This window comes from Paroedura picta, chromosome 10 (assembly GCF_049243985.1).
Source record: "Paroedura picta isolate Pp20150507F chromosome 10, Ppicta_v3.0, whole genome shotgun sequence".
In the NCBI taxonomy this organism is placed as follows: Eukaryota; Metazoa; Chordata; class Lepidosauria; order Squamata; family Gekkonidae; genus Paroedura; species Paroedura picta.
The window spans coordinates 61,202,321-61,218,437 of record NC_135378.1 but is presented as its reverse complement, the minus strand read 5'-3'; the positions used below and the strand labels follow the sequence as shown (position 1 = coordinate 61,218,437).

Sequence of the window (16,117 nt, the reverse complement as noted above, 5' to 3'; positions counted from 1 at the left end):
TTAAATATGATGTGAGTCTCTTTAATCAGACTACATAATCATCCAGCATTCTTTCTTGCAGTCTTTCTTGGATTTCACAGCAGAGAAAGAGAAACAGGTGTTATCACAAGGGACAAGGCTGTCCAAAGCACATTCATTGGTTTTGCAGATTCTTCCTGCAACTGCCTGAGACTTTACAAAACAATTTTAAGCAGAGTTACACCCTTCTCAACCCATAGATGTCTTTGGGATTGTACTGTTAGCACTGATGTAGAATTATGGAGCAGAAACGTTTTGCTAATTTGGAAGTTGTTCACTATGACCAATTATGCATGGTAGCAGGCTGCCACCAGTTTCTGGAAGTGGGGCAGCATGCCCAGCTGCTTCCTGTGTATTAACAGGGGGAAAATCTCCCGGTGCACAGGGTCCACCCCAGAGTTGTGCGTGTGCACAAACTCTGGGGCAGAAAGGGTCTACTGTGGGTCGCAGTGGGAGAGGGGTGGGGGCAGAGGGATCTCACCATCATGGGGGTGAAAAAATGGCCTGTTCAGCTCCACAGTGCTATGAAGCACCGTGGAACCAAATGGGGCATTTTGTGTCTCTGCTGGGAATGGAAGCCCTTCCATCCCCGGCTCTTCTCTTCATGCACAGTCCCGGCCTGGCGCAGCTGCTGATGGCACCCACGTTACAAAAGAGAATGCTGAAAAAATCAGCATTCCCTTAAGTGCAGGGCATTGGAGGCCCTAAAGTGGGCCAGGCCAGCATCAACATTGTGCATCAGCGGGAATTTGCCCTGCTGCCATACGAGCACCAACCCAGCTTTTCCCTCCTGTTCATAATTGGTCTATGAGAATCATCAGAACAAGCACTGTGTTCCATCAAAAAGCAAAATGAATAACACAGAATCATAGAGTTGGAAGTTACCTGCAGGGTCATCTAGTCCGACCCCCTGCACTATGCAAGAATTCACAACTACGTCTAGGATACATGTAGATAGGGGCATCAGAAAGAACAGCACTTACTATATCTTTGACTTACATTCACAGTGATATCTGGCTTGCATTCAAGATGACATTATTTGCAACCTGCCTGGCATGGAGCAGTCTCTTTGCAAGAACCTGTTGGAATTATCTTGTTTCTAGGTTGTGGGGTTTGTCCATGAATCTACCCTTTAAAATCTGTTTGTTCCTGTGAACAACCCTGAATTCAGCAAATTCCACATTGTAATTACTGTCTTACAAAGTTTGTCCACCAAGTTTGTCCTTTTGTCCACCAAGAAAGCCCAGGGTCTCTACAACAAGGCAGGCAATGGCAAGCCACCTCCGAGTGTCTCTTGTCTTGAAAACCCTATAGGATCACTTTACACAACTAATATTGTTTGTTCAAGGGCAAAAGACCCATTGACTTTCATTGATGGAATACATCTCTCTTAATAGGAAGGTTTTTTTTACATACTCATGTTCTACCATTGATATTCTCCAGTCAACATACAGTTTTATCTATGTTGTTTATGAGTTCCCCTTACTATGCTCTTATGCTCCCCTCCTGCCTCACCCTGTCTCTTCCTGTTGCACATAGAAAGTCATGATCTTGGGAAGCTGAATGCAGGACACCTGTATATGATTGCTCTCCATACTTCAGTTTTAGGAACCTGGTTTATTGTATATATGCCCATCACAGAAGAACTTATGTTATGGTGTCTGAACACAGTCTTAGATTACTGAATAATTATATATTGGATATTTTCATACCCGCTTCTTTGGTAATACATATTTTGATTCCAGTATGATTTAATTTAAGTGTTTCAAAATGCTAGGTTTCTTTAATACATCTTCCAAATAGGGATAGGCTTGTGACAGGGGCATTCTTAGATAGAAAATTTAGATAAACTTTTAGATAAAAATCTAAATAAATAAATACATTCAATCCAAATTTCTTCTTGACAGTTTGCTAGTTCCTGCACATTTGCTTCCTTTCCCCAGCTTCCTGCACAGTTCCTCCACACACATTGTCCTTTCTTACCTGTTTCTATTCTCTGTCTGGTTTTCCTGTTTACAGCATTGTTTCTGCTCTGTGGGAAGACCTTCAAACACAAACCTTGGCCCAGAGTTTATAAGGGACAGCAGTCCATAAAGGTACTAAATAATATTCATGCCTCGGATTAGTATTTAAATTGACTTGTTTCTACCAACATCATTTTGTAAATACAGCGAGTTCCAAGTGAGATCATTATAGCATGCAATAACTGAATTCCATCACAGTCAACAAACACTTCATCCCTTTATGTTTCTTTGGAATGTATTTCCTGTTTCAGGGATATGGGGGGGTGGGGGTGGACTTTTCCGTTATAACCGCATTCCAAGACTTTGTGTATGTTAGTAGGTCAGATCCCACTCTGCTCATGTTACAACAGTCTATCAACTACATCCTTGTAGTTAATGACTTATTTCTGTCACAGCTGCTTTAAACAAGGATATAATTTGGTTCCTAAAAGAGCAATACACAAGATCATACGATACTTACAGAATATATTTACAGACACTCTCCTTTCAAGCAAAATCATAACTTCAATCCATAACTTATTCTGGGACAGACGATCTAGCAGAAATTTTTAATAACTTGGGGAATCAGTCCTGGAGAACTGTGATTTCCTCTGTTACCAGCAGGACTATGTATTATCAGGAAGTTCCAGAGAAAAATGCCACTGTTAGTGGGAAGGTCCTGTAGGGTCCAACTCATCAGATTGGCTCAACATCCTGTGTTCTCCACTGACCTTGGTTTATAACGGTGGCTCTTGAGCATCTGGCCAGCATCACCTCAGCCTCCTCAGACATGGGGTGGGGGAGACATAAAAACAGCCTCTGGGCAAGGCATCCATTTGTATCAGTGTTCCCAGGCAAGACAACTATTTGTATCAATATATTCATGATATATGCATGTAATACACAAGTAACAGGCTTACATTCAATTACACCTTTTTGCATCAATCAACTACTTATTTTTAACTTTGATATTAATATACAAATTGAGAGTCAAGTCTTCCTTATCTGAGTTGCTCAAGCAGTCCCATTTCTTGCCAGTACAGAAGGCACACTTGACTAAGTCTGAAGAGGGGAATGCTCAAAAGAGATTCTCTGCATGAGTTGTTAGGTGAGGGTAATTTTCAGCAGTTTAATCACTGAACTACATGGATTGTGATCAGAAGAGGCATATAATTGCTGTTGATGAGTTGGGACCACTGCTGTTTCCCAGTGTAGGTCTACTTTCACACACTCTCCTTTGTATAATATGGCTGTGCAAGTCAAGTCAAGAAGCTCCATATTTTGCAAACCAGAGTAGCTGTCTTTTAACTCAATCTGAACATTCTCAAGATGCTTAGCAATGATCATCCAGGCTAGGATGGACAATGGAGCTATCTAAAATCCTGAGTGTAGAGCTGATTCCATCAGTCCCTGAAATGAGGCAACTGCCTTGTGGGACCTGCTGTTGTAGATTCCCACAATACATTCTATTTTTTTAAAAAAATTAAAATATAAAACAATTCAATAAAAGCATATTATAAAACAATATATTGCTGGGGAAAGGGTAGGTAGGCAATGAAGCATGGCCATTGGAAGTGGGGTAAAGGTGCAGAGGCAGGGATGAACAGGTATGGGTGGTGGGTAGATAGGCCCTCTAGGCTCTGCCTTCCCAGAGTCCCTCAAAACCACCTGGAACCATCCCAGCCCAAATGTCCTACATATTTATAAATGTCCCCATGATTTCCAGATCCACCAGTTCAGAATCTCCCTCTTATAAGCATATACTAAAGCAGACCATCTCTTAAATACGGCACAATTTCTAATGTTGTTGGAGAACTGCAGATAAAAATCTCTCTTTTTAAAAAGATATAATATTTCTTTGCAAACCATCACATCTGAACCCTAGACTTCTTTCTCTATTTTCTTCTCTAGTAGTGGATAAAAGGCCAAAAGGAGCACTTTTATCCATATTTCTCCTTCCTGTTTCCCCACTACCTTCCAGAAATTATCCTTGAGCAACAGGGCTATCCACAACGTTAACGATGACATCTCATTTCAGGAGCACACCAGCCAATGAATAAATTCATGAAGTTTAACCTCTCCATGACCCCATTTCTACCCGCTTTTTGATCTAGTCCCATCCCAGCTCATTAACCAGCTTGAAAAAAAAGTTGCCCTATAGAGTCACATCTGATCTTGCCTGCTCCTTATAACAGGAAAGGTGAAGTGGGGTGTGTGGGGGGGGGAAGGGAACATGCTCCAACATATGCAGTGTGGAAAAGATCAGCTGTGGCTCTGGAAACTTGCCAGTTTTATTTATTTTCCCTTCATCCCTGCTAATGGATGCACAGTATAATTTCTGCCCAGCCCAATGCTTCATAGGCTACAAATGAAACTGGCATTATAATCACAGGCTGCCTTTGTGCTGTGAGCCGAGGACGGATTAATATCGTACAGATTCTTTTTCAAGGAGACACTCAAAATACCTTCTGAGGTTAAATTTTGTCATCAGCTTCCCCTGTTATTTAGCATCCATCAAAATAAAATGCTGTATTATAATTTGTACATCACTGTCCAAAATTGGTCTCCAGCACAAGGCGTTCTATGCATGGCAGTGTTGCGACTGAGATGTTGTTGTTGCACCTGGGTCTGGGAAACAAAGCGTTGCAAATGCTGTGCCCTATCTAGCTTCCAGAGGCAATGTAATTCTCAAACCTGTTAGTCTATGCCCATCTGTTGATTTCGGAGAGAATAATGTAAAATGATTGTGATCATCAATTTCACACAGTTAAATTTTCTAGCCTATGGTTATTCATGCAAGTGATCAATGTGTGTGAACATATAATGTCTGAGTAAGCATTATTAAGTAACCAATTTCTTATATTGTACTCCAGAGGATATAATATATATGAAAGCAAGCTATGTGTACATCATATTATACCAAATCCCCAGAACTTCTTGTTCTCCATTTGGCAGTAAACACTAAGTATTCATCACATTTCCCCCCAGCTTGTTCTTATTGGAGCTCAAGGGTATATCCATGTCCTCCTTGAACTTATGCTTACCACAGCAAGGAAATTTCATGACTGAGTGTGGATTTTAACCTAGGAACTCCACCCCCAATATTCTAGCTTCCAACCAAATATTTTTGTACTAGTTTTTTAGGTTCTTTGATACATTTGTGCAGTGCCCTTCTTGCAGACAAAACAGAGAGATCCAGAGAGACCGTAGAGCTGTTATGTCACAGTTTACCTGTCCATTTGTATTAGTATTTTGTTAAAGCAAAATGAACTGCATCAGGATTGGATTCTAGTGGGATCTGACAGAACATGCTGTTTCTCACATGGCACAAGCCTACTTGAACTATACTATCTTGGGAGTGCTTGCTTGAAAGAACCTCAATCTTAAACTCTTTCCCTGTGAGTAGAAACTATATAGAAGTTAGAAGACTTTGGGTAATGCAATGAGTGCTGTTTGAGAGCCAGCTTGGTGTAGAAAAAGAGTTGGTTCTTATATGCCACTTTTCTCTACCCAAAGGAGTCTCAAAGTGGCTTACAGTCTCCTTCCCTTTCCTCTTCCCACAACAGACACCCTGTGAGGTAGGTGAGGCTGAGAGAGCCCTGATATCACTGCTCAGTCAGAACAGCTTTATCAGTGCTGTGGTGAGCCCAAGGTCAGCCAGCTGGCTGCATGTGGAGGAGGAGCGGGGAATCAAACTCGGCTTGCCAGATTAGAAGCCCACGCTTCTGAGTTTCTCTGACATTCCATAAAGCTCTAGTTTTCACATTTATGGCATTAATAGATTTGTGTAGAGATATGCCTGATCTCTTGGTAAGACAGCCTGTTAAACTTCAAAGGAGGAATTGGTCCATATCTATCCTCCAAATGCTTGTAGAGGAAGTGAGCCCCTTCTAAAAATTGGGGAATAATTTTAAAATTGTAAGTTGGAGCCTTGTCTCCAGGCAAACCCAAGAAATATGCAAAAGTGTGCAGACAATTCTTCTCCAATTCATTCCCTTGTTTAGCAACCTGGTCTTAGAAAAATATTATGGCTTTTTCAGAAGTCATTTATAGCACAGGTGCTGATGATGTCTTCCTTTTAAAATCCTTGCACTGTGTTTGTATCAGAAGGCCCTTCTGAATCCCTAACCTCAGCCTGGATTTACAGGATACCTGGGTTTCTGTAGAAGAGCACTGTCAGCGTAAACAAACACTGGGCCTTTCTTTTCTCTTGAGTTCTGAAGTGGTTTTGTGGTTTTTACAGAAACTGATCATTATTTCAGCTTCTCTGTTAATAAGCAGCACAGCGTGTATGTGTGTGTGATTGTTGGGGGAGGTGTATATGTGTATGTTTAACTCTTTTACAGAGTACTTACAAAAATCTTCATGCCTACCACTGAAGCTGAGCTACTCATATATTTTCCATTGTGTTTTCATAATTGATGGAGCAATGCCCACTTTTATCAGTATGCTTTCTAGCAAACAAAAGGGAACTGAGGAGCCTTGGTGAAAGGAATTGTGAAGTCCCTCAGTGAGACGCAGCAGGGATACTTTAAAGATCACATCCATTAAGCCTAGAAATGAACAAGAGGAAAAGACTTACCCATTCTGTTCCCACTGACAGTTATCCTTGCTTCCTTCCCTTGCTTATACCCAAGCTTATTACGTAGGGATATGAGAAGACATAAGCAGAAATTTAAAGAAAGGCAGATGAACAAAGACTCTTCCTGAGTTTGGTGAACTTTCCGAAATGGGTTCCTTTGATACTAATTTGGCAAATATCTGCAAAGCTACTTCTTCTGAGAGCTGCACTGGAAAACTGCCCTCTTCTGGAATTCCTTTGGAAGTGATCTTAAGGTTGCTCAAGTCTAAGGTCACTAGATTGTCCCACTTTCGGAGGGACATCTGGGGGCACATGGCAATTTGTACTTATGTTGAAATTAAAAATATATATAATACAATACTATTTTTGCATTCTATGCATCCTATGAACATTTTTGTTGCTCCATATAGACCAAATTTTTAATCAAGATGGTCCATTTTTAATCAAGATGGGTCAATGGTGTCCCGCTTTACCAATGTTAAAATCTGGTCACCTTACTCAAGTCTCACGATTTAAAACAATTTCATCAAGAGGACAAATTTTGATATAAAAAATAAGATTTATGAAAAGTTGGCTCTACTTATCCAAAATGGAATGATGGTATTGATCATTGTAGCCTAGACAAATAACCAATGTAATGATAATGTTAAATTGTCTCAATCTTTCCTTTCTGCTTTATGGTAGAGTCAGGTTGGCCAGAGCTATAGAGACCCAAAATAGGGGCTAAGTCAAGTATCTGTCCTATGTAACCTCTGTTAAGGACCAAAGCAGATGAGACATAGGAAGATCCATTACAAAGGGGCCAGATCGGGGAGTGTGCCTTCCCAACCTGGCTGGGGTGCACCTTAAGACCTCCCCTGTGGTCAGGAATTTGGGGGTGATCCTGGATATTTTCTTATCGATGGAGGTGCAGGTCACTAGAGTAGCCTGCCAGGTGTTTTTCCACCTATGCCAGGAGAGGATACTAGTGCCTTATCTGTCCTCAGAACACCTAGCCATGGTAATCCATGCAATGGTCAACCCATCTTGAGTTGTAACTCACTCTACATGGGCCTTCCCTTGTCTTTGGCCCAGAAAGTGCAACTGATACAGAATGTAGCTGCTAGAGTCCTGACTGGAACATCTTGGAGTGTCCATATCCAGCCTGTGCTGAGGCCACTTCACTGGTTGCCAATTGTATTCTAGATCAAGTTCAAGGTTCTGGTACTGATCTCTAAGGCCACCCATGGTCTGGGCCCCATATATCTGAGGGATTGCCTATTGTCTTATGACCCCCACAGGGAATTTTGCTCTGTGGGTGCAAATCTGTTGGTGGTTCCCAGCCAGCAGGAAGTGCAGCTGACCTCGACTGGAACCTGGGCATTTTCGGTCCTGGCCTCAACCTGGTGTAATGAGCTCCCAGAATCTCTGAGGATCCTGTCAGAGCTTTCATGGTTCCACAGGGCCTGGAAGACAGAGCTCTTCTGCCAGGCATTTTGTTGAGGCCAAAGCAGAGAAGATAAGTGGGCATCTCCTCAGAATAGCTGGAACATATTGAGATCTCTAACATCGAGATTATGGTTAGATCTATTGTATTGGTGCCACCCTCTTCTGAACATTATTCTCTCCACCAGGCTGAACTAAGATCAGAATTGTGACCACCGCCGCTATATGTTATATGCAACTTTTAATTGGGGTTTTTATGGGGATTTTATTGTGTTTTAACTATTTATGTTGTAAACCGCCCCGAGACCTATTGGGAGAAGGTTGGTCTAAAAATTAAATAATAATAATAATAATAAATAAAAACATTGTGCTAACCCCTGTTAACAGGTCCCCTGAGTTAGAGATTGGGAGGCTTGTTGAGCTGCTGAGGGTGTGTGTGTCTCTGTGTGTGGCTTGGACAGATTATTTTTGTCACTGGGTGGATTTTTTTTTTAATGGGGCTTTATTGTGGTAGTTTTATTCTGCAACCCTCCATGAGCCAGCTAGTCTGGGAGTGGTGGGAAATTCAATAAATAAATAAAATAAATAAATAAAATAAATAAAATTCAATAAATAAATAAAAATTTTGCATATTCAAATAACCTTACTATATAACCTCATGTTAACCGAATTCATGGAAATGGACAACAGGTATGAGCACACTGGCCTTACCTTGTATGTGACTGCTAGCACATGAACATGGTACTTATGTGTAGAAGAAGAATTTGTGTGTACACTCCCTCCCTGTAACGGGCAAAATTAGAGAGCAGTATAGCCAACCATAGAGAAGAAGAATACTCACAGACACATCCTCTGTGTAGATCCTGTGTTCAGATGCTGGTGGTTGCATAGAGAGTGGGTTACTCATGCCTGCTCTCCTTCTCCACTTGTTCAGTCAATGTGCAGCTGGGCCATTTGCACAGGATATTTACCCAGTGAAGGGGAAGTGTATAGATACCTTATATGCTTTCTTTGGTTTCAGCTATGTTTATGTCAAGCCACCCACCCCTCCTAAAATGGCCAATAATGGCCTGAAGAGGACTGGAAGGAGAGGAGCCCCAGGTGGGCATATATACAGCTATGCTTCCCAAACATATTCTCCACGATTGCACCATTTCTGGGGTTTCTCAAAGCCTGAAGAATATTTCAGGGGTTTCTCAATGGTCAAAAAGTTGAGAAAGGCTGTTCTACAAAGATACAGTGAAACAGATGTGTGTAAAGGAGAGAACAAGGGGCAGAGAAAAAAGGTAAGAAAGAAGGACTTCATTTAAATGGAATGCTTGCTGGCAGGTAACAGGCCTGCTCAGGTCTATACCATGCAGCTTATTTTCAGATAAAGATTCTTAGGACTGCACTGGAAGTTGTGCCATTTTTCATAGGTCCAATGTCTCACTGAGACTTGAATATCAGCCATTTTATGTGCAGTTGTAACACATCAGAGGATCAGAGACTGCAAAAGCAGGGCAATGGTGCACAATTGTTGCATGCCTTGCAGAAATGCTGGGCCAGATCCCCTAGTAAGTCCTTCTTGCTCACTCACTGATATTTAAATCTAGCCCCAGAGGGAGAAATAATAATTTATTTTTATAGCCTGCCCTTCTCAACAGACTCGGGTAACCACAATAAAATAACAATAAGTATATTAATACACACATATATAATACTATTTCACATTAAATAATTAGGCTTTAAAATAATTAAAAACATTGTTAAAACTACCTACCTTACAGTTCTGAAAGAGAGAATCTGTCACTGGTGACCATGAGCACATAGTTTGTATTTCTACCCCTATGCAGCAGCTGTATCTGCATGAGACAAAACTGAAGGAACCTTTTTTTGTTTTTTGTTTTCTCAGTCAATATCTAAATATACTGTTGATAGGCTATGTCTGAAAAGAAAGCTGAATGCCACATTTCCGTTTAGACTCTTAATTATATCTGTAACGCTGCCTGAATGGTTGATGTGAAGCTCATTAACGTTAATATCCAAGGAAAAATGGCCTGGCATTGCATCGTACATCTGCAAACCAATGAATAACAAGTAACCCCACAGTTTCCATGGTATTTATGGAAAACAAAACAACCACAGGGACCACTAATTTGCTACCTATGACTGCTCTATCCAAAAACATAGCAACACTGCTAGCAATTTTTTGTTCAAAGGCCAAATCCCATCAATACTTACAGGTATGTTACCACCCATTATTCAGCCTATACTATACTCAACTATATTATTTAGCCTCAAATAGTTATTCATGGGGTAATTAAACTGGTGTGAAATTTAGCATCAGAACGCAGCATGAAAGTCATCATCACTAGTTTCCTAGATACACTCTTATTTAAACCAGAGAGAGTCTTTTTTTTTACAATTGGTTTTTACAAGTTCCTTTCAGAGCTTGAGTTGCCCCTGGAATACACATTGTTCTAGAATGTAAATGTAAAGAAACAAAACTAAATTTCAAGTAACAGTGCTAAACGTATATAAACCTTTTCCATTGGGTCAGACAGCGGTCCATCTGGTCCAGTTCTGCCTAATCCCCCCGGCTACAGCAAGTCCACAGACAAAGCTTTCCCTCAGGTTTTCATCCCAAGGCTCTAAAACTGGAACTAAAACCAGGGCCTAACACATATAGAGCTCTTTTTCTGACAGTAGTACCATGTGGAAAGCCACATGGCACTCCAGGTTCTGATCAGTGACCTAGGATGAAGCTGGGTGGGATCGCTTGCACAGCCTCCTTGACTTCAGTTCCAAGAGTCACAAAGCCATGATAGCAGGATCCAGTTTGGCTTGGGGTGGTTTAACTACCATGTTGCAAAGTTTAGCTCTGGCCATGCTAACATTTCTTCTGTTTTTTATTGGTCTACCTCTCCAATGATCTCACAGCCCTTGGTTAGATGGAACTTCCGGTACTGGCACCAACCAGCTAACTGGCTTAAGATCTCTACCTGGTCTTGGCACTCAAATATCATCTGGGCACTGGTACATTTGTCATGGGCTGGGGGGATCAGTGCCTTTGCAGATATGATGATATACAACACAAATGGACAAACCATGACTCCCATTGCATTAAAGCCTTCATTTGGCCCTGTTACAAGTATGAACAAAAGTCAAGAAAAGGCATGACTTCAAGCCACAAGTTCAGAGCTGCATAACGAAATATATTTTAGCATTCTTAACATAGTTTGCCAGACAAAGGAAAATGACTTAATCATTTGGACAATTTCAATGAAGGTATACTGAAAGTTCTTAAGTAAATCATTTTGTTGTTAAAAGAAGATTATTCATTTTCAGTCCATAGGATTATTAATATTTTTATTTTAATGGGTTTAAATTAAAATTAAAACCCTATAAATTTGTCAAGTATCAGCTGATGAAGAGAATTTTATAAGAATTTTTGTAGATGATCATGTTGCACCATAAATATGCACTGATTATTACTAAGTTGTTGCAAAGGTACTAAACATATTTTCTAAGATAGTCATTTTCTTAGGATTCAATTTTTGCTATTTTTCAGCTGGATAAATCAGAAGATTCCCCTGCTCCTTGCCATTCATGCTAGCACAATTCAGGATGCAGATTGCTGATGCCAAGGTGTCAGGGGAAGCTATTGGCTAGTGTTCATAAAATCATGATAATGACCTCATAATATTTAACTTTTGAAAAGAGAATTTTAATGAATTTTCTTCAGGGACTGACTGATCCCCTCTGTGCAATTCAGTGTGGAATTCCTCACATACCCTTTTAAAAGAGAAATGCCTTGTGACATGAATGCCAGCAATCCTCTTGCATTTCTGTTAGTTAGTTTTAAAATTTGAGCATTATTGGCTATTTCCCTTCATCAGTTCATTGGTTTCAACAGACTTATTCCTGGCATCAGCCACATGGTAAACAGAATCAGGTCCCAGCCATAGGAAACAGCTATATAATTGGGCAGGTCATCAACTGTTCCTCTCTCAGAAGAAATTTATCATGTTCTCTGTCAATCATTCAGTCAATAGCTAGGCATCTTTCAAACACAATAGTCTAAATGGTTCCTGAGATGTTCACAAACTACATCTTGCTAATGTTCGCATCATATCGTCTCTACGTATAAATGGACTTTTTCTTTCACAGACTGCGGGCTGAAAAACATTCTCTCTGCCTGTCCATAAAAACAAAGCATACACTTCCTTAATGTGATGGTAATGTTCCTCCACTGCCCTATCATTAAGGCACACACACTCACAAAGAGACAACCACTTAAAAGGGTTTCCTGCTGTGATGAATTCTGCAGATAGTAGCATTTTTACACAGTACTAAAATGCTATTACTACAGCTGCAAAACCTCCAGCAGGAATGGTGAAATAATTTGGATGGCTTTTTAAATGTTGCATCCAAAGGTCTTTTTTTTTTTTTTTGGCAGAAAGGAAGAAGGATGCTTGAAACTCTTGCTCAATCCCATCACAATCTTCCCTGAATACACAGCTTTGCTCCTCTTTCAACCCCCAGTGAGGGCTGTCTAATTAAATCTCAGGCGCTGCCATTCCCTGATGGGTAAGGCTTTTGGCCTTTGCAAATAAATCTCCAGCCCACGATTTAATTCTAATCTTTATTCCCCAATGGTTCACTTTTCATGCCTCTTTAAATAGTGTCCTTTGTTGTGCTGCTTCAGACCAACACGGCTACCCACTTGAATCTATCTTCACAGATTTTAGTTCACATCTAAACTAAACCAGTGCCAAGATGTAAAAGATGGGTAGATTAGAACTCAGCCCTGACATTGGTTTCAGTAGCAAGATCCAGGCTCTTGTAAAGTTTGATATTAAAATATTAGCAGTGGCATCCAAGAAACACAGAAGAGCAGGGCAATCAGTAGCACAGGTAGATAATGAAGAAGAAGAGGTGGTTCTTATATGCCACTTTTCTCTACCAGAAGGAGTCTCAAAGCAGCTTAAAATCCCCTTCCCTTTCTTCTTGTTCTGCAGAGTTAGTACAGCCAGTCATTTGAGTAACATCTGGCAAACCCTTATAAATAACACAAACAGTGACATCAGAGATTGTGAAGCTACGGCTCCTGAAAGAAATTGAGCTTTCATAAATTGCACTACAACAGTAGGCACTGTACTGAAAATATCCAAAAGTTGTAAGGCACTGAGAACTGCAGCCAGAATCTGCAGAGCTGAGCACTTCCGCTATGAGGCTTGCAATTACACACACCAAGCCCCGGAAGCATGAGATTTCATGTACAAACATCAACAACTGTGACTTCTCACTGATATAAATCCTGCCTCTAACCTGAAAACAGCCCTAGAAAGATGGGGAGAGGTTCAGCTAACATCCTGCTTACCTGTACAGGAAGAGGGGAGTCTAATTTTAAATAAAGAGAGGGAATATGGGCAAGGTAAACCCCCCTGCTGCTTTATTCTCACTGTAGCACTCCCAGCAAAACTGCAATACTGGAAATGGGTAGATGGAGCTTTTCATGACATGGAGGTAAATAAGACCACTGGGCAAATAACATACCTTTAAGTCTCTCCCACTTGAAGGACTATGTTGAATTCAACCAAAGACAGCAGTGCGGATAGCTAGAACAGAGTTTAGCTCTCCTAATCCACCCTTTTATTTCAAAATAGGCCTCCCCTTTCATGCTTGAGGATTTCAGGGAACGAGGAAAAACTGACACTCTAACTTGCACCCCCCAGTGCCTCATGCACGCATTTAGATAATTACCTCTAAAATAGGGACATTTTATCTTTATCTCCATGAAATTTTCAGGCCAGCTCTGTGTGGGAACAACGTCCCTGAGAATTTTATCTCCATTGGGCAGAAAGCAGAAACGTGACTTCTGTTGACAAGAATTGAATGAATAAGAAATCTGAACAGATCTAATAGTTGTAATAAAAATGAACTATTTTTGAAAAATCAACATGACCTAAATATGAGCTGAATAAAATTTGTGCACATCTCAAGAAGAAATAAATGCTCTTCTATTGTACAGTGGTTGGCTTTCTGAGTTTTTTAAAAAAAATACAGGTGTCAAGTTTCATATCTCCTTATCTATCCTCTAGCCTCCTTCCTCTTATCTTCTGGAATTTGTTAAAACCATGTGCCAAACGCCAGAGGAATCAAATGAATGCTGTTTATTCATTTGTGTATATTTGTACCTCTACTGAATGTAACAAATGGGTATTTGTTACATGGGTAACAAATGAATGTAACAAATGGGTACTTCCCCCCCACCACCAATTTGGAGTGTCATTTTGTAACCACTGAATAAATACAGTTAAGTTGTTTTGCAACTGAGAGTTAAAAGAGGATTTGTGAATTAAATATGTGTAGTTTAGAACCTGGCTTCCTTCTTTTGTTTCAGACCATGACCTCTTTGTAAACAATAAACCTGGCCTGGCCTTCCTTAATTCATAAGAAAATAATTCCATCCACCTCCACCTCTGGAGATTACTTGACTTGCTGCATTTCCTGATTTGTATGGGAATCAGCCACTTCCTTGAAAAGCTGCAGGTGATTAAAACTGTTGATGTGGAGCTACATCTGCATTCTGCTTTCCTTCCCACCTTTAAAAGTCATATGAATTGCAAGTGTTTTTAGTTTGCTAGGCGTGAGTAAAATACTTTAGCTTCCCTAAAAGAAAAAAAAGGGCCATGTTGGGAAGTGATCTGTGATATAATTAAGACTGGCTGTGACTGTGTTGGTATATTGTAGGACCCAGTCTTTCTCTGCTTTATATTTCTCTTAGGTAGTCCATTGTTGCTGGTGAGTGGCTGTTTTAAGCTTACAGGACTGTCTGTAAGTGAGGGTAGTTCCTATATTGGAGGGAAAACACATGTCCAGTCAGAAGTGATTGGTCATAGTCCTTTGACTCTAAATTACAGCTTTAATACAGTATGTTCTCTTCAGGCTGCAGGTGCAGAGTCCTTTTTGAGGTCTTCTAGGAGGGCTGGTTTGGTGTAGTGGTTAAGTGTGGCAGCCTCTAATCTGGAGAACCAGGTTTTATTCTCTTCTCCTCCACATGCAGCCAGTTGGGTGACCTTGGGCCAGTCACAATTCTCAGAGCTCTCTCAGCCTCAGCTACCTCACAAGGACTAATTATGCATGGGCAGAATGCCCGGGCGCACAGTGACAGGGCTGCAGAGCTAATCCCTGACTATGCCTGACGTTGCTGCCATCCCGGCCACAGCCTTGGCATGACTCAGGCCTTCAGATGGCCCGCGGTAAGGGAACACGGATTCTTCCATGTCCCCTGAGATGCCGCAGGTGCCATCAGGGGCTAGGTTGAGCCAGTGCTGTGCATAATGGAGGAGCCAGGCCTTTGTGCCTGGCTCTTCCCCTGACCTACATTGTTCCTGCAGGGACACCACACTCCCTTGTCAGCTCTGGAAAGCCGTGGAGCTCCCACCTTGGTGGGAGAGTGGCATGCCACTCTCCTGCCATCATGTGGTGGGGACTCCATGCCCCCACTCCCTCCCTGCTGCCACAGCTGGGTAGCACACTGGGCTTTCCAGCTCCGGCATTGTGCATGCGTGCATGCTACACTGGGGCAGTCTGCACACTTTGGGGGATTCCCTCCCCCATGCATATGTGGGAAGCAGCAGGTCATGCCACCCTAATGCAAGGACCTGGCAGCAGCCGGGTGTGGCTGCAGTCATGCATAATCCGTCAGGGTGTCTGTTGTGGGGAGAGGAAGGGGAGGCAATTGTAAGCTACTTTGACACTCTTTCAGGTAGCAAAAAGTCGGTTCTCCTTCTTCTTACTCTGTATAGTGGTTTGCCATGTGGGAATTCCAAGCATCTGGATAAATAGACTGGCAGGTGTCTCTTTCATAAGCCTGTCCAAATGAGCTTTCTGTGCTGTTGGCCCAACCCTGAATAATTGTCTCTACCGAGGTTGGAATGGAAGTGGAAAAATATAATCCTCCCCAAGAGATTTAGCTGGTGTTTATGAAAGTGGGAAATCAGTTTCTTGGGAGTTTGGCTTACATGTCTGTTTCATTAATTTTGCACATGACTGACAGGGACATGAAAGTAGCAATTCTTTAACTTTTCCAGAGAAATTA

The 16,117-nt window shown here is 41.3% G+C and overlaps 1 long non-coding RNA gene across 1 annotated transcript in view; it reads left to right on the top strand.

Annotated features, from left to right (window-relative positions):
- LOC143819634 (uncharacterized) overlaps positions 1-16,117 on the top strand; it is a 48,975-nt gene that overhangs the window by 15,338 nt on the left and 17,520 nt on the right. The window contains exon 2 of the long non-coding RNA XR_013225023.1: positions 2,038-2,114. This is a non-coding gene — a long non-coding RNA (uncharacterized LOC143819634). The remainder of the gene's footprint in view (positions 1-2,037; positions 2,115-16,117) is intronic.